We start from the raw sequence: 19034 nt of genomic DNA, 5'->3' as shown, positions 1-19034 counted from the left end.
GGGCTAGGGTGGAATTGGGGATTCCGGTTTTAGTGAACAAGAATGATGGGGACCTTAAGGGAAGGCACGGATCTGGACAGGGTAGTGAGATGAGGGGAAGTGAGCAAAGGGCATAAGAGTTCTCAGTCCCTGAGCACTTCCTGGATGGCCGTGGGCATCATGGCCCCACCGATGATGAGCAGAGTCAGCGTTTAAGAAGCTCTGAACATGATCCCATCACCCTGCAAGGCTTCTGCATGCGTTATCACGTTTAATCCTTCCGTCAACCTCATGAAAGGGGACACTGTGGTCATCCTTGTTTACAGAGCAGGATGTTGAGGCTTCAGTTGCCTAAAGTCATAAAAAGTAAGTGGTGAAGCAGAAATCTACATCCCTGTCTCCCTGACTGCAAAGCCCACATCCCCTAAACCAAGACACTCTACGGACTCCATGAATTATCATCACCTCCAGCCCTTTCTCCTCTGTATGACCTAGAGACACGTGGCCTCATCTTCCTAGCAGAGCCAGGCCCCATCTGGATGCATAGCTTGGTGAGGCAGCCCCCATCCTGAGCTGGGGACCCCTGGCAGGGGGCAGTCTGAACAGCTGCACTTGGGGTCCCCCAGCCCCATTTCCTAAGCATGGTTCCCTTGCTGACACCTGGAGCAGGATCAGGCCCCAATGAGGACATCATGAATCTATGAAGGGATTTCAGTGGCTATAGGGCGTCAAGTTTCACTCTGGTTAAAGGACACTTCCCAGAAGAGCGGTCCTTTTCTGGACTTGCTGCTTGCTACCTCCCTTGCCTGGGTGGTGTGCACTGCCCCAGGAACTAAATAAGCCCTGCCGATGGGGTGGGGTTTTAATTTAAAAGTGAGAAGTAAAACTAGGGGATAAAAATTGGACCAAGAAGAAATAAAAGATAGCTGTATATTTGGTACCTTGGTCAGGAAAACCTTTGGGACTGTGAAATTTGCTTTCCTCAGCAATGTGGAGCAATAAAAATTGCTCCAGTTAATTAATGGTTCTGACTTTTAGCATAGCAGTTTCTAAATGCCAGTCCTCAGGCCAAGTAAGTCCACGATGAAGTGTCATGGCAAGATGAAATGGGAAAAATAAGGGCAAAGCAAAATGCATATGTGTGCGTGTGTGTGTGTGTGTGTGTGTGCATGCACGCACACGTGCATGCGCATATGGACTATAATATACAGATTACATACATTTATCCATGTCAGTATAAGTTTTCCAACTGCCTTTCTTGAAAAGAACTCTCCTTTATTCTGAGACTATTATCTTCCCACTTTTAGATGATTTTTTTTACCTTCCAAGCAACAAGGCCAAGATTCTGGAACAACAATTACAGTTAGCAAACCTTATTTAATCAATTAGCCAACACTCGTTAAACACCTAACGTCTGCAGAGCTCTGGGGATGTCCCAGAAGGCAAGACCAACAACTGCTGCACTCACAGAGGTCACTCAGTGAAAAAGCTGAGTGCTGGTGATGTCATCAGGAGCATAAGGAATATTGTGAAGGAGAACATGGGGCGTGGCAGGAATATGTGACAGGCAGCTATGCCTCGCTGGGGCACTGGAGAGGCTTCATGTAGAAAATGGCACTTAGGCTGAGCCCTGCAGGGTGGGGAGGAATTAGCTGGTTGTATTAACCCTAAGTGGCCGCAAAGAGTGAAGCAATGTTGGAATATTGCTCAGTCATAAAAAAAAGGAACAAAACTGGGTCATTTGTAGTGATGTGGATGAACTTAGAGTCTGTCATACCAAATAAGTCAGAAAGAGAAAAACAAATATTGTATATTAACGCATATATAGGGAATCTACAAAAATGGTATAGATGAACCTATGTACAGGGCAGGAATAGAGACACAGATGTAGAGTACGGTGGCAGCTGACGGAAGGGGTGGGTTAGATGAATTGGGAGATTGGTATTGACATACATACACTACCAGGTGTAAAACAGATAGCTAGTGGGAAGCTGCTGAACAACACAGGGAGCTCAGCTCAGTGCTCCGTGAAGACCTAGAGGGATGGGATGGAGGGGGGTGCGGGAGGGGGGCTCAGGATGGAGGGGATATGTGTGTGCATACAGCTGATTCACTATGTTGTACAGAAGAAACTAACACAACATGGTGCAGCAATTATACTCCAATGATAAATAAATAAATAACAATTTTTTAAAGAGTGAGGCATTTTTTGAGGAATGGAGGCAAGGCGGTGAGGCTGGCTGTGTCACAGGGGCACTTTACTGGTTTACATCAGGGTTAGACCTTATGAAGTACTATGTATAAAATAGATAAGCAACAAGGACATACTGCAGAGCACAGGGAGTTATGCCCATTATCGTGTAATAACCTGTGGTGGTGGTTTAGTCACTAAGTCATGTCCAACTCTTGCAACCTCATGGACTGTAGCCTGCCAGGCTCCTCTGTCCGTGGAATTCTCCTGACAAGAATATTGGAGTGGGTTGCCATTTCCTTCTTCAAGGGATCTTCCTGACCCAGGAATCCTACCCAGGTCTCCTGTATTGCAGACAGATTATTTACTGATTGAGCTATGAGGGAAGCCCTGTAGTAACCTGTAATGAAGTGTAATCTGCAAAAAATACTGAATCGCTGTGCTGTACACTTGAAACTAACACTATATTGTAAATCAACTATATTTCAACATATAAATTAATTCATTTACTTAAATAAGAGGGTCGGGTTAAATAAGCTCTAAGATCTACCCTGGGCAAACATTCTGTAATGATGAATACGTAACAACAGCCGTTTATCAAACATCTGAAAATTGAGGTCATGGTGGTAGGTGTTTTCTGTATGTTATCAACGGTCCACATCACAGCCCCATGAAACAGGTGTTACTACTACCATTTTACAGATGAGAAACTGAGACACAGAGCAAAATTTCCAAGGTCATCCTCTAGTACCTAGCAGATCCAGGATTTAAACCCAATTCTGCTTGATTCTCAAATTCATGCTCTTGCCACGAATTATTGAGCACACTACCATCAAGTCTTACCATGCTCTATAATTTAGTGGTTGTCCCCTGGGTATTCTGCAACGTGGCATTCAGAGTCTCTTCTGTGATACTCTTCCCCTTGGCACTAATCACCCTGGCCTCTGGGTTGGCTCAGTATTGCCATCCCCCTGCAGCACTCTGCTCATAATGTTCATCCTTCATCTCCCCATCACCTTCTCCCTCTCCCTTTGGAATGAAATCAAGTAAGCAACTGGATGATGACCCAGAAACAAAACACATTTGACACAGTCATACAAGCACATGAGAGGAGATGTTACAGGAGAGGATATTTGAAACCCAACTGGTCTAAGTGGCCTTAGTAGAGGGAATGAGATGACAATGCTCTTGGTGGGCAGGTCACTATCAGGAGCTCCTGCAACTGTGACAACTGGACCAAATACAGAGGGGTAGGACACACCCAGAGTCAGGCATGATGCTGACCAAGCATGGGAAATGGAATTCCTGAGGCTGTGGAACTGGGTTGAGAACCAAGGCAGGCATGAATGCAATGAGGAACAAAGCAAGAAACATCACAAGAATGGAGCCCAAGATTAGGACCTGGCTCCAAGGAGCAAAGAAGGAGCCCAGTCCTTGATGAGGGATGCCTCATGTGAGCCAGACCAGCAGCATAACTCCCCAAGTAGGATGAGGGCTGGTTCTATGTGTTGGGAGAAATTTGAGTCTGATATCTTAGGGAACCAGCGAGACTATTTCAGTGATCTTGGCTGCTTTGGTTCCAGTCTTAGCCCTGATACTAACTAGCTGGGTAACCTTGAGACAGCCATGGAAGACAGTTATTCTTGGGTCTGTTGTAAGTTTACACATCATATGAGAGAGGCACTGACAAGTCTTTGTTCCAGATTTATCTTTTCAAAGACATTGGTATAATATACAGCCTTGGAAGATAAGTCTCCCTTTGGAACAAAAATCAAGTCTTATTTCCCATCATAAAAGATTTGGGTTCCCTAACCTCAAGATTTCTCTTCTGTAATGGAACCCACTTTGTGTGCAGGTGCCATCCAGTCCACTTTGCATATTTACTCAACAAATTCTTTGTCTTCCTTTCACCATCTGTCTCAGAGAGACAATACAGAGATCGTAAAAAGAAGTCACTGTAAATACCAGTGGGCTCCATTATTATTATTAATAGCACAAATTCTACAACTTTTCCAAGTTCCAGCTCATTTCTTCATCTCCACAATGACCTTCTCCAGCCCTCCAGAACAGAGATTAGTCATACAATTTATTCATATCGTCAGACATTTTTATGCTTATTTCTTGAGTGTTATTTTTAACTCCTGGACTTTACTAGTGTTTGAGGGCAGAGATAATATCTCCCACCTCTTTTGGATCCAGCATTTGCACTTAGCTTTATGGTAAAGATGACCAGTAAACATTTGTAAATTGATGTCACCATTCTACGTACCTATTACCAGGAGAAGCTTAAGAAAAGTCAATAGTAAAGAATGTTAATTGTTTTTAATCAGTTTTACTGTCTCTGTGATACAGGTTTTATAGCCTGGAGAGAGGGCAGGCTGTTAAAAACTGTTTGTGGGATGACAAGCCCATTGAAATTATCTGAAAGGCTGATTTAGCAGCTTGTGTGTTCATGGGATATTTACATCAAGGGTATTATTAGGCTCAGACTTAAGTATTTATATATGCAAAGCAGAATGCAATAATTCATATAAGTTCCTTTCAGCAACTCATCATGTGGAACAGACCATCTGCCCACCCACAGGAAACAATCAGGGTCAAACCTCAGAAGCCACACCTTTACCCTGTTCCTGGGATCTCTAAGGCACAAAGTGTGTCATCTATTCAAAAACAATGTTAATGGAATTAAGTTCTTCGCTATTATGGTCAGCAAGCAATTACACTTCTGAGCAAAAGAGAAACTAAGGCGATAAGAACCAAAATTAAGCTGATACTACAAATATTTGTTATGCTATTGACATCATTATACACGTTCAGAATACGCAGACAGTTTATTGTCTCTGAGATACTTGTCCTGCAAGGTGGGTAGAGGTACCCTGGTCACAGCCTCATCGTCTAACAGTCATGCATCTCAGAGACATGATTTACAAAGTACTGAGAATGTTCTCTCAATGAATTGTGCAAAGATGCTAAATTATTTCTACAGAGTCACCAGGACAAATGCAAAATGCTACTGCCATCGGGTATGACAATCCACAAAGTAACATGAGTCTATCATTTCACAAACCTGCAAAGGAGGATTTGCACTCCCCAAGTGTTAGACTCTGACCGCATGGCAGCATCTCTCTCAACTATGAACAGAGAGAACTGAGGAGGTTCTACAGAGAGAATCTTCCTGTCCCTTTATCTCCTGTGTTCTGGTCTAAAGTGCATATCATATGTTCCTTAACTTGGATTTTCAAAAAATACCAAGATTCTCAAGGGACGTCACAGCCTGTGAAATTAAGTGAAATCATGTGGGTAATATGTCTGATTCATTATAAGCACTCACCAAACATAAATTCACTTCTCTCTGTTCTTATCTCTGAAGAAACCAGAAACTAGGAATAAGAATATGCTACCAAGGTATTTGGGCTTCCCAGGTGACACAGTGGTAAAGAATCCTCCTGCCAGTGCAGGAGATGTGAGAGACACGGGTTCGATCCCTGGGTCAGGAAGATCCTCTAGAGAAAGAAATGGCAACCCATTCCAGTATTCTTGTCTGGGAAATCTCATGGACAGAGGAGCCTGGCGGGCTACAGACCATGGGGTCACAAAGAATAGACACAACTGAGCATGCATGTGCACACACACACACGCATGCACACACACACACACGCGCGCACACACACACACACACACACACACCCCAAGGGACTTCCCTGGGTGCCTAGCTGTGAAGACTCTATTCTTTCACTGCATGGGGCACAGGTTTGATTCCTGGTCAGGGAACTAAGATTCCACTTGCCATGTGGAACAGCCAAAAAAGAATAAATTACAATAAAAAAATTTAAGAAAAAAAAAATAAAGAATGTGCCACCAAACCCAAGAGAGCAGTGACAGACACTACAGGTCACTTCATCAAATGCTTCATCCCACCAGCCACACATGGGGCAGAGGGCAAGAGGAGACCCAGGCATTTGTTGCCACTGAAGATGGGAACACATGTCTTTGAAACTCTGCTGCATGAAGAGATCCACCCAGATTAATAGAATCTTTCCTAGAGGGTCAGGTTATCTATCCCCAGGCAAATGGCAGATGACACATCCTACTGGGAGTGTTCACGTGAGCCATCAGGAAACGGAATTTTAGCATCTCTTTCTTTCACCAGATCATGAAGGATTTGCAATGTGATTGAATACAGACTCTGACCATCACAGTTGCGCATGTGACAACCTCCAAATCTCCCACTAAGCTGTAGGGAAGCAAAATTTGCTCCCTCCCCCAAAATGTACCTCTTTGGCCTGATGATTAATTTAGGCTGCTTATTTTTAGGAAACAGAAGACTCAGGAACTTTGATCTTCCCCATAACTGCCTAAAAGAATTTAGACAGAGGGATTTTCCTGGTGGCCTAATGGTTAATACTCCAGACATCCACTGTAGGGGGTATGGGTTCCATCCCTGGTCAGAGAAATTAAGATCCCACATGCTGTGTGGAGCCAAAAACAAAAAAAGACGAATTTAGATAGAGGGCCTGTTCCTGGAATAGAGCTGTCTCAGAGGGATCTGTGAAGAGTATGGGCTGAGTGGGGGAGATTCCGGCTGCAGAGCCTGGAGAACAGAGTCTACCTTGGGTCCCATCATTTCTGAATGGCCCAGCAAACAATGGTTTAGCAGGCCTTTGCTTTTCTAACTCCATGTGAATTGTTTTCCTCCCCTTCAAATTCCCAAATCCCTACCCCTAATATTCTCTTTCATCTTTAGCTGAAGATGAAATCCTTCTTTCAGCTTCCCTGGTGGTTCAGACAGTAAAGAATCTGCCTTCAGTGCAGGATATCTGGGTTCCCTCCATGGGTCAGGAAGATTCCCTGCAGGGAATGGCAGACCACTCCAGTATTCTTGCCTGGAGAATTCCACGGACAGAGGAGCCTGGTAGGTTACAGTCCATAGGGTCACGAGGGAAGGACCTTGGCCAACACTCTGGTGAGTTACCTTGTTTTCCTGGGTCTCAAACCTCCAGCATTTCCTTGATTGAGGAACTGCAGAGTTAATTAAAAATCAGAAACAATGAGACTGATCTCACAAACCAATATATCATGCTGGTTGTTGTTTATGCCTAAGAGGTGAAATTCTAACCCTGGGTAAGTCAAAATACTCTCTCTATAAATTATGTGCAATTATGTCTGACAGCAGATAGAGCTATGTCAAGAATAAAGAGCTTTGAGATCTTAAGATGAAAGGACAGTTCTCTTTGCTGTCTGTGATGTTATTTTGCAGGAATCCCAAGTGACTACCTTTGTCCTCTTTTGTCCTGCACCTTCCTTTTCTCCCATCTGAGGAGATGGAGCTGAAGGGAGTGCTCAAAACCTTTCTCTCTGGTTTTACAGAAGGGAAGGGGGGAAAAAAAGACTCTGGATTGAGCTTCTAAATTTAAAAATTACTTAGAATAAGCTTTTAAAACCAAAACTTCAGATAACAAGCAATTACTACAGATAATAAGCTCTATCAGAAGGACTTCTTGTACCTGCCATGCAAATGTCCATGTTTTAAAGAGTGTTTTGACTTCATTTATTCAAGGGCCTTGGAATAATTCTTTAGCATGAAAGGCCCCAGGAGCCTGAAAGGGATTAATGACAGACTTTCGGTGTTATTATCTTCCCACTAAGACACCTGCAATCTGGGGGGCAAAGGTGAGTCTCCAGCCTGAAGCACTCAGATGAGCTATAGTTTTTGCTGCTTCAGAAAAGCTCTCCAGCTTACTTCTACCAACAGCATGAAGAAAAAAAAAAAAACGGCAGAGGCAGTAAATGAAGTGAAGTGTTAGTTGCTCAGTTGTGTCTGACTCTTTATGACCCCTCGGACTATAGCCCACCAGGCTTCTCTATCCATGGGGATTCTCCAGGCAAGAATACTGGAGTGGACAATATTGTAAAGTAATTAGCCTCCAATCGAAATAAATAAATTTTTTTACAAAAAGAATACTGGAGTGGGTTGCCATGCCCTCCCCCAGGGGATCTTCCTGACCCAGGGATTGAACCTGTATCTCCCGCATTGCAGACAGTTTCTTTACCATCTGAGCAACCAGAGAGAGTAAAAACGCTTATAATGATAATAGCACCAGAGAGACTTCCGTGTCACGAGGTGCTGTCCTCAGCATCTTCAATTTCATCCTGACAACAGCAGTAAGATTTTACATTTTCCAGATGAAGAAACTGAGGCACAGAGAGAGTAAGTAACTTGCTCGAGTTTAAATATCTGATAAATGGTGCAACACAGGATTTGAATCTAAGTTGGCTGAGTCTGAAGGCTAAGCCCTTGACCAAAAAAATCAGTCAAGGCTATTTAATCCTGCCCATTTCATAAACGGCTTCACCAGCTCAATTCAGTTCAATTCAGTCACTCAATCGTGTCCAGCTCTTTGCAACCCCAAGGACTGCAGCACACCAGGTTTCCCTGTCTGTCAACAACTCCCAGAGCTTGCTCAAACTCCTGTCCATCAAGTCAGTGATGTTTGACCAGCTCAGGTGGTCTTTAAGCCTTTGTTCCTCTCTCCGCACCTCCGTTCTCATCACTGATGTACACCAATCCTGCCCACCATGTCCAAGAAAGCATGTGAATGTGTTGCCAGCCAAAATCTTGGCTCTCTCTTGCAACAAAAGGAAGCTCAAGAAAATAAGGGGGTATCTGCTGCTGCTGCGTCAGGTCAAGGTGGGAGATCTAATAGCTGAAGGCTAAAGGAGGACTGCTTTTAGTTCCAGGCAAGCACTTTCAAATACAGACAAAGTGAAGCTCTTTCAGAAGAGCAGCCCAGGTGGCAAAAGACCAGGAGACTACTCCAAATAAGAAATTGCCAAAGGAACTAGAATGACCTAGCCTGATGAAGAAAAGACTCAGCAGGACAGGAGAACTATCTTCTAACACCAGAGCTGTTCCTGTGGGAAGAAGGCTGAGGTCCTGCCTGATGGCTCAGTGGAGAAAACCCACCCAGAGGCAAAGAAGCTGATTTCAGCTAATGCTCAGAGCTGTCCAGAGATGATTGCACTGCCAAAACTAGGCAGGGCCCTATGGGGCCTTCCCAGGTACAAAAGACTTTCCGTGTCTCAGTTTCTTATCTATAGGGAAAAGGCTTCAGTCTCCTAGACCTTCTCTGAGTTCTGAAGGGCAGATTCAAGCAGTTACTAATTAGGGAAGGGAGAGAATGAAGAAACAAAGAAGAAGTAGTCAAGAAACAATAACGCGGTGATGGAGTAGAGGCTTGGCCCTCCTCCAGGGATGTGCATAACAGTATCTGTGAGCTCTTCTGCAGGCCCTAAGGCCCCACTCAGGTGGAGGATGGTAACTGCAGGCTGGGCACACAATTCCTGGCGCACTGCCTGGTTACCTCACCACCAAACAATCAGAAGAAAATGACACACCCTGCAGACCTCACCCCAAATGTTGCCTATAAAAACTCTTCAAAAACCATCAGAGAGTTTAGGGGTTTTTTGAGCATCAGTTGCCTATTCTCCTTGTTTGGCACTGCAATCAACCTATCTCTGCTCCAAACTCTGACCTTTCAGTTTGTTGGTTGGGCCTCACTGTGCATTAGGCACACGAACTTGAGTTCAGCAACACCACCTAGTCTTGTATTCAAGTGCACACTAGAAGACCACTGGCATCATCGATAGCAATGCATTCTTTCAGCTGGTTTGGGTCTAAACTGTTACCGAAGGGAGACCCCCTTCCAGAGTCCAAGGGTGGGGTCTTATCTAACACTCAGAAATGAATTATCCAAGGATACAGATGTACCGACAAAGCAAAAGGCTTTATTGGGGAGGGGCACCCAGGCAGAGGGCAGCAGGGCAAGAGAACCCAGAAGAACTGCTCTGCCATGTGGCTCACAGTCACAGATTTTATGATGATGAGGTTAGCTTTCTGGGTTTTCTCTGGCCACTCATCTTGACTGTGCCCACATTTGGTCCAATTCAAGGCCCTTCCTGCTGGCACACACATCTCTCAGTCAAGATGTTTCCCAGCACGAGCGTTTTAGGGAGATTGGCAGAACATCTTATGGGTTGGCCTCTCCTCCCTCCTTTTGGCCCCTCCCAAATTTTCCTGGTTAGTTTTCCAGTGGCAGCACCATGTCCCTTATCACAACAACTCATGCAAGTGGTTATTTTCATGCCTGGCCAAGGCGGGCAGTTTCGGTCAATGGTTCCCTAACAAAATTACTGGTCACCAGAGCGAGAGAACACAGCCCTTTGGCTCCCGGATAACTTGGGTAGGTTGCAAAACATTTCCAAGCATGTAATTTTTTAATTTGGGTGTACCAAACTTTTTGAGATAATAATCCTATGAATGATTTGTAACTATAAGGAGTATACTCCGTATCGACTTTTCCATCATTTCCATTGCGGTAACTGAGCCCATGCCTTCACAGGCCTGCTCCGTTTTCCTCTATTTGTGAGCTCCCTGCCAGCAGAGAGAGGAAACAGCCCTGGAATGTTGTGCTGAATGGAAAAGGCAGGAAAGCACTGTTTGACTTGGAATTCCACGACATGTGGCAGGCAGGGTGGAGGAGAGACCAGGCTCACTGAACAGGGTGTTCTTTGGGGTCTAGGGAACTTGGTGAAAGAATCTAAGTTCAAAACAAATGGGAGGGAAGAGCAGAAGGGATGAGCAGGGACCAGCCTGGTGTCCTGACATGCCTATCGGAAAACAGCACTTGGGATGAAGTTGCCTTGCCACACGGCTACACAGCTTTGTTTTGCTTCATGCCTTTTTTTTTTTTTTTTTAAGAAAATACATCATAAACCTAGGGACTGAAATAGTTATATTTAATTACAGTGTATAGGGAGGGAGGAATTACGAGTAAAAGCAAGCAAAAGAGAGAGAGAGTGATAGACTTATAAGAGACCTCATTGAAAGAACATCATTTAGGAAAGATGAAGTAAATAGATTTGCACCCAGTCTGGGTACCAGGTCAATGCTGTCTCAATCCGGAGGTATAGTCGAAGCTCTCTCAGGGTCCCTTCTAGTGTAAGTAACGTGCTTTGATTATTGCAAGGAGGAATTTCAGCCACTCACAATGTGAGAGAGCAAGGAGCTGGGAGCCACTTCATCCCCTGCTTTGCTATGAGGCTTTCACTGAATCCCCTCATCTCTTTGAGGCTTTGAATCCATGTGTGTCCACATGAAACTTTTAGGACAGCTGTTTGCAAGGCCCTTTCTAACTCTGAAGTTCAGTGAGTCAAACTTTAAGGAAATTATAATTTTTTCAAAATAATGTCCTCATTTTTCTTTTTTCATTTGAAAAGTCTTTGTTGAATTTGTTGCAATATTACTTCTGTCTTATGTTTTGGTTTTTTGGCCACAAGGCATGTGAGATCTTAGCTCCCTGACCAGAAATTGAACATTGAAAGGGGAAGTCCCAGCCACAGGACAGCCAGGGAAGTCCCTAGAGGAAGTTATAATGGTCCTGGAAATATCTTCCTCCAGGTAAAATGAGGAAACGGAGAGTAGCAGGAAGGGAATTTGTCTCATGAGCATCTTGGTGTATTTGTAAAAAGGAACAAAGTTGATGAGAAATATAAGCAAAAAAGTCTCTAGACTTCTCTAGGGGATCAGTTACCTCTGTCTACCTTTTTCTTGGGCTTCCCAGATGCCTCAGTGCCAAAGAATCCACCTGCCAGTGCAGGAGACACAGGTTCAATCCCTGGGCTGGGAAGATCCCCTAGGGTAGGAAATGGCAACCCGCTCCAGTATTCTCACCTGGGAAATCCCATGGACAGAGAAACCTGGCAGGCTACAGCCCATGGGGTCACAAAGAGTCAGACACGACTTAGTGACTAAACAACAACAATCTTTGTCTTATATGTCCAATGGGAGGAGCAAAAGCAACCTCAGATATCCCCTTCTCTTCTGGAAATGTCCTTGAAAAATGAGGTGATGGGTGATAATAGTGACAACCAATAGTGTCCCTTTTACCGAGGTACCTAGGAAGACATAATTGACCTACAACACATCAGTCACCAATTTTGTCATCGGCCAGGTCAGGGGTCATACTCCAAGCACCAGGTGTGCATGTGGGTCACCCAAACCAAGAGTGAAAGCAAAGAATCTGGAAGAAGCCTGAGGAAATGTGGAATGGCCTGGGGGTGGGTAGGGTAGAAACACTCACAGAAGTATGTGGAAGACCAGGAAGCCAGAACAATGAGGGAACGGTTACCCTCCCACAGGAAATTCTGCTCTGGGCTCCTCCACTGCACCCCCAAATACAGCCAGGTGCTGCCTAAATGCTTGCCCTTGGCTGCAGGCAACACTAAGCAGAACAGTGATCGGTCAGTGCTGAACAGTGCTGAAACACGAGGTTTGGGTCTGGATTGCTTTGGAAAAATAGATAGCACAGTCTGTGAGCTGGAGAGAGCACAGACCTGAAGCCCTCTGGATAGCAGCCCTTCCTGGAAACCAGTGGAGTCCTCGATGCTTCAGAAATAGCTGATTATCATTTCTGGGCAAGAAGCCACCAAAAAGACCCATGCCTGCAGGGGTGGATGACAACATAACACACTTTTGTGGACCCCATCCTGTGTATCAGTGTACATAGCTTTTATGGATGCCTTCTCACTGGTATTTGGGACAACCCCGGGAAGCAAATAGAAATGATATTATCACCCCTGCTTTAAAAATAAGAAGATGGAGGCTCAAAATAACTTAATGACACACTCCAGCTCCCACGGTTAGGGAGTGTCAGAGCCTAGACTTCAGTCTCTACATTAATGAAACGCACTACTTCAAAAAGGAAAGAAAGGAGGCATACCTAGTCCTTCGGACTTTGCTTCAGCATTGCTTTCATTCACACCGCTGTGGACGTAACCCCAGGGAGAGAAGTGCGTCCTTTCCCAAATAAGAGGCTCCCAAACAGGGAAGCCTGGTCTGCTACAGTGCATGGGGTCCCAAAGAGTCAGACACGACTGAGCAACTGAACAACAATCCTGGCAGGTCTTTAGCATCTCCCTTGCTGACTCCCCAAGTCCCCTACACACAACTCCCCAGAATCACACTTGGTAGAAAAGTGAACAATTTCTGCTCTGCTCTGGCGCCAGTGAGTAATTAATAGATTGAACACCCATGCCATTCTCACCAAGCCCCACCTGGCTCAGTGGCCACCAAGGAAATGCTGTCTTTATTCTCAAGGAATTTGCAGTCTTAGCAAGTAGAAGATGCATATCAAGTTACACACAGAGCAAAATGCTTCACAAAATATCAGGATTCGTAGGCATACATGAAGTCGAAATAACAGATGGACAATATCTCAATTAGGGTTTTGGTCGTACTTCTACGTCGAAAGCTAACTGCCCGAACAAGCACCTTTGCTTTGCTCACTGTCACTAGTTGATAAAAACGTGTTAGCATGTTTCACAGGCTTGCTTAGATATTGCTAACCTTGTACCTACTACTACTGCGACTGTTATAGAAAGGTGGAATCCAGCTGCTCACCACCAAAAGCCAATAAACAGGCTGGATTGGTGGAAAGTTTGTTTTATTTCAGATCCTGGCAACTGGAGTGGGAAGGGCGGTCATCTGTCCAAAGGCTGACTCCCCCTACCCTGCTAAGCAGAGGGTGAGAGCTTTTATAGGTTAAGGGAGGGGCTACATGCAGAAACAGCACAGTCAGCTCTGACAGTCATCTTCAGATTGGTCATCGGTGGTCTGATCAGCGTCACCTTCATTATATTGGGTACAGTTAATCTTCAGTTCCGGGGTCGGTTTGCTTTCATTTCTTTGAGGCCAGTTCTTGGAATTGTGGCAGCTGAATTGTGGCAGCTTATGTCGGAGAAGGCAGTGGCAGCCCACTCTACTACTCTTGCCTGGAGAATCCATCCCATGGATGAAGGAGCCTGGAAGGCTGCAGTCCATGGGGTCTCGTAGAGTCAGACATGACTGAGTGACTTCACTTTCACTTTTCACTTTCATGCATTGGAGAAGGAAACAGCAACCCACTCCAGTGTTCTTGCCTGGAGAATCCCAGGGACGGGGGAGCCTGGTGGGCTGCCATCTCTGGGGTCGTACAGAGTCGGACACGACTGAAGTGACGCAGCAGCAGACGTAGCAGCAGCAGCATGTCACAGCTACATTCTGGTCACCGTGCAGCTAACTCCTCCAACTAGTGGGAGTTTCAGTATCTATAAGACAGCTAACAAGATATAGCTCAGACCCTTAAGAAGGAACTAAATGTCCTTGACTATGCTTAATGACTACATTATTATTACTTGGTCTCCTTGGACGGTTTTCCTTTGTTTCTGCATGTCTTATTTCTTTGATTAAACTTATTCTTTGACTAATGTTTTCCACAGACAAAAGGCAGGCATAAGATATGGAGGGGAAGGATCATAGGGTCCTACTTGGTTTTACTATCATCAGTAAGATGCTGCACAATTCCTTTAACTGTTTAAATTCCTTGTATGTCAATTATGACTCAATAATAATAGCTTTCATGAATGAGATGTTTACGCCTGACACTATTAAATGCTTTGTATGAGTTATCTCATTTCATTGCCTCTAAGACCCTAGGATCTCCACTGTTTAGACACAGAAACTAGACTAGAGAGATTTTGAATAAACCAGCTCCAAGTGCTGTAAGTGGACCAAGTAGTTTAGAACCCAGATCAGTCTAAATCCAAAGTTCTTAAGAAGTTCACATTTCCTCATTTTAGCTTTACAACATACTCATGAAATAAGTAGGAAAGATTTTAGTAACCTCATTTTAAAGACAAGGAAACAGATTTAGTCAAAGTTTCAATGACTTAACCTAAGAGTTTTGGCACTAACCCTATAATTCCATTCTACCTACAATCTATTCCATCATCTTTATACAGTGCAAGCAACTACTTATATCAAGAGGGAAGGACAGACTATTATAATTGACTTGGAGACTGAAGTATCAGATGCATTTAAAAAAATTATTTATTCACTGATTTATTTGGCTGTGAGGGGTCTTAGTTGCTGCACACGTAATCTTTGACCTTCACTGCAGCATATGGGGCGTTTAGTTGTGACACTTGAACACTTAGTTGTAGCCTGTAGGATCTAGTTCCCTAACAGGGATTGAACCCAGGCCCCCTGCATTGGGAGCACGAAGTCTTAGCCACTGGACCAGGGATGTCCTCAGCTGCGTTTTTTAACCATGCCTTTTTTTTTTCAACTGTTCTTTGCTACATGGCTAATATTACCTCCAAATGTTTAAATTCTACCCTTTACTCAACAGAGAATGTAGACGGTTTAGAATCTTCAAAGCCAAGCTAGAAATGACCTACATTTGAGAAAACTCCTCTCTCCTGGCCTCTCTCAAAGCCACATGATGCCAGAGATGGTTGGAATCCTGAGCAGACTTTCTTGAGCCCTTATCCACTTAAAACTGGTTATTTTGAAATCACTGATGACTCAACTGACTTCAAATTCCGCTGGAATTCCTCTCCGCAAGCCCTGTCCACTCTCAGTTTGCCTCCATGGAGATTCACCTTCTCTGGACTTCTGCCAAATCTTTTAATCACCCAGCTAAGCTGGGCAAAATGTGTGTCCAGGTCATGCTTGCATAGCCCTCCACTTAGATCTGTAACCCTACCGTAACTTATCAGAAAGGTATGAGTCATCCTCACGGTCACATCCTCAAGGTCACCCACACCGGTAAAACAATATGAATAAGACTACCTGGCTGCTGCGTGGGGATTAAATGAGACAATGATGAGGAGTTTAAGTACATTAACTTTTATTAAGGAGAGTATGACTAATAAGTACATGCAATCAGATTCTTCTTTTAAATTCTGAATTAGAGCCCTTCTCAGCCAAATAATGATTTAAGAAAGAAAAAGACAGGAGGTAGAATTATTCACAGAATCAGTTTGGATCACCTTGAGCCCCTGATGTCTGGATGGATCAGAGAGAGAAGGCAAGGTTGGGAACTACCTAACCTTCTGTATTAGAGGGAGGAAAGGTTGGCAAGAAGAGGTTGTATTTTGCAGACCTTTGCGTGTCCCTACATATTCTGTTTTCCTTTGTTATAAATTACAAGCAGTAAGGCACAGGGCCTTCCCTGGTGGTCCAGTGGTTAAGACTCTGAGCTCCCAATGCAAGAGGGCTGGGTTCAGTCCCTCGTCAGGGAACTAGATCCCACATGTCACAGCTAAGAGCTCACAAGCGATCACAAAAGATCCTGCATAAAAGATCCACTAAGACTTGGTGCAATCAAATAAACAAATGAATAAATGTGTTGTTCAGTCGCTAAGTTGTGTCTGACTCTTTGTGATCCCATGAACTGCAACGTGCCAGACTTCCCTGTCCTTCACTATCTCCCAGAGTTTGCTCAAACTAATGAATAAATAAATAAGCAATAAAGCACACACCTTCCTGAAAGAATGTGTATAACATGAGACGGTAAGGATGGATGTTGAAGTCATTTCCCTGTGTTAGCTTCTGAAGGCTCCTCTGACAAATTAACACGAAACTTGAAAACCTAAAACAGCAGAGATTTACTTTCTCAGATTTCTGAAGCCACGAGTCTGAAAGTTGTTTCACTGGACCCAAATCAAGATGTCAGGGGCCGTGTTCCCTCCGGAGGCTCCTGAATCCTTCCCTGCCTCTTCCAGCTCCAGGACTGTGGCTGCCAGCATTCCTTGGAACATCACTCCAGACTCTGCCTCCATGGTCTTGTCATCCCCTTTCCTGTATGTGTCTAATTACCCTCTACTCCTTTGTATAAGGAGTCATGTGATTGCGTTTGGAGTCCACCTGAAGATCCAAGGTCATCTCCCTATCTCAAGATTCTTAACTTCACTGTATCTGCAAAATCTTTTTATAGGATATTAGGTGACATTCACAGGTTCCAGAGATTACCATGTGACTATCCTCTTTTGGCGGGAGGGGTGCATTTTGAGGCTACCACAACCACTTTATCTGCTAAACACTGCACCCAGCACTATTTACACCATTTTCGCCAGATCCAAAGGGGAGATCTTAGAGCTGCTGCTGACTAGACAACTCTGCTCGACCTTCAGGGGGTTTTGCTCCAGACCACTCCACAAAATTGTCAGATACTAATACTACTGGGTTGGCCAACAAGTCTGTTCAGACTGTCCCTAAGATGTTACAGAAAAACCCAAACGAACTTTTTGGCTAGCTCAATAGACCAGTATGGGCTCATTCAATTAATTTCAAGTCAGCAAATGATAATTGAATAAGTACACTGTGGGGATTTCAGAGACAACTAAGGTTTTGTTCTTTGCCCCCAAGAAGGTAAACTAGAAGGTAAACCAGGTAAACTAGAGGAAACCATGATTCCACTTTCCTTTGAACAATAACACGATAAATGAGAGATCAATAAGGATGAAGACCAGGAGTCACAGAGGGACAAATGCCCTCATTCCAAAGAGGTCTAATGGCAACTCTAGATGAATTCCCAAAGCATAGCCAAGAACTGTTTAGGAGTCTCTAGAACTTTTAATATTTTTTGGAGGGGTGAGAAGGGGACAGAAATAATTTAACATTCATGGGGAAACTGCAATATAAATAATACAAAAAATAGTCATCTTTCCCCAAATTTATCTATTGGTATAATTTTATCTTATTTGCTTTATCATGTGTCCTCTCTCTCATAGATAAATAAATTTTTCTAAACCTTCTGGTAATAAATTGCTTACATCAGGACCTGTTCCTCCTGAACACTTTATTGTTTATTTTGCAAGAACAGGAATATTTTTTCACACAACTGGCAATGCAATGAACAACTTTACTGCATTTAGCACTAATATAATACTTGTATTTAATCAGTTATCAGATTTTTCAATTATACTATTGGCTCAATAAAGTTGTTTATCATTAGTTTTTTTTTTTTTTTCCTCCTTCAGAATAGAATCCAGCCTAGGATCAGAGATTGCATTTGATTGTCATGTCTCTTTAATTCCCTTAATCTGAAATATTTCCCTAGATTTTCTTTCACTTTTGTTAACTCTGAAGTTTTTAAGGAACATACTCCAACTTTTTAAAATAGAATGTTCTTTTTTTTTTTTTTGGCCATGTCTTGCATCACGTGGGATGTTAGTTCCCCAACCAGGAATTGAACCCACATCCCATCCCATACACTGGAAGGCAAAGTCTTAACCACTGGACTGCCAAGGAAATCCGAAAATAGAATGTCATTTATTTATCTATTTGCCTATGTTTTTATCAGTGGGCACTTATTAATTCCTGTTTTTTCAATGGTTTATCATGCAATGCTATGCTTAAATCATTTTGGCCTCCAATTGTACCAGATTTAACTGGTAGGAATCCCTTCAAGGTCCTTCCTGTGTCCTTGTGAATACCCCTCATCATTTTTTGTTTTTCAAGAATTTCTTTGCTTTCTGGCAAAATGTTCCAAGTTCATCATGTACCTACCTTGTCCCAGCTCTGGAATTGGCCATTTCTTCGAGGAACTCTTGGAATCAGAGACCAAGGTTTGAGTGTCAGGCGCTCGTTGTTACCGGGGAGTCTTTGCTCCTAGGACATTTCAGTAGACAAAGCTAGAAAATATACATGTATTTACATACATACATGGGCTTCCCTGCTGGCTCAGAAGTAAAGAATCTGCCTGCCAATGAAGGAGACATGGGTTTGATCCCTGGGTCGGAAAGATCCCCTGGAGAAGGAAATGGCAACCCACTCCAGTATTCTTGCCTGGAAAATCCCATGGACAGAGAAGAATGCCCACGAGAATGGATAGGCTACAGTCCCTGGGGCCACAAAAGAGTTGGTCAAGACTTGACGACTAAACAACAAATGTACATACATACAAACGTAACACCCATATACCTAGTATATATACATATGTATGCGTGCATGTTCAGTCGCTTAGTTGTGTCCAACTCTTTG

The sequence above is a fragment of the Oryx dammah genome, unplaced genomic scaffold (genome assembly GCF_014754425.2).
Source record: "Oryx dammah isolate SB20612 unplaced genomic scaffold, SCBI_Odam_1.1 HiC_scaffold_29, whole genome shotgun sequence".
Classification (NCBI taxonomy): domain Eukaryota; kingdom Metazoa; phylum Chordata; class Mammalia; order Artiodactyla; family Bovidae; genus Oryx; species Oryx dammah.
The sequence above is the reverse complement of the archived record's forward strand: the minus strand, read 5'-3'. Positions refer to the sequence as shown.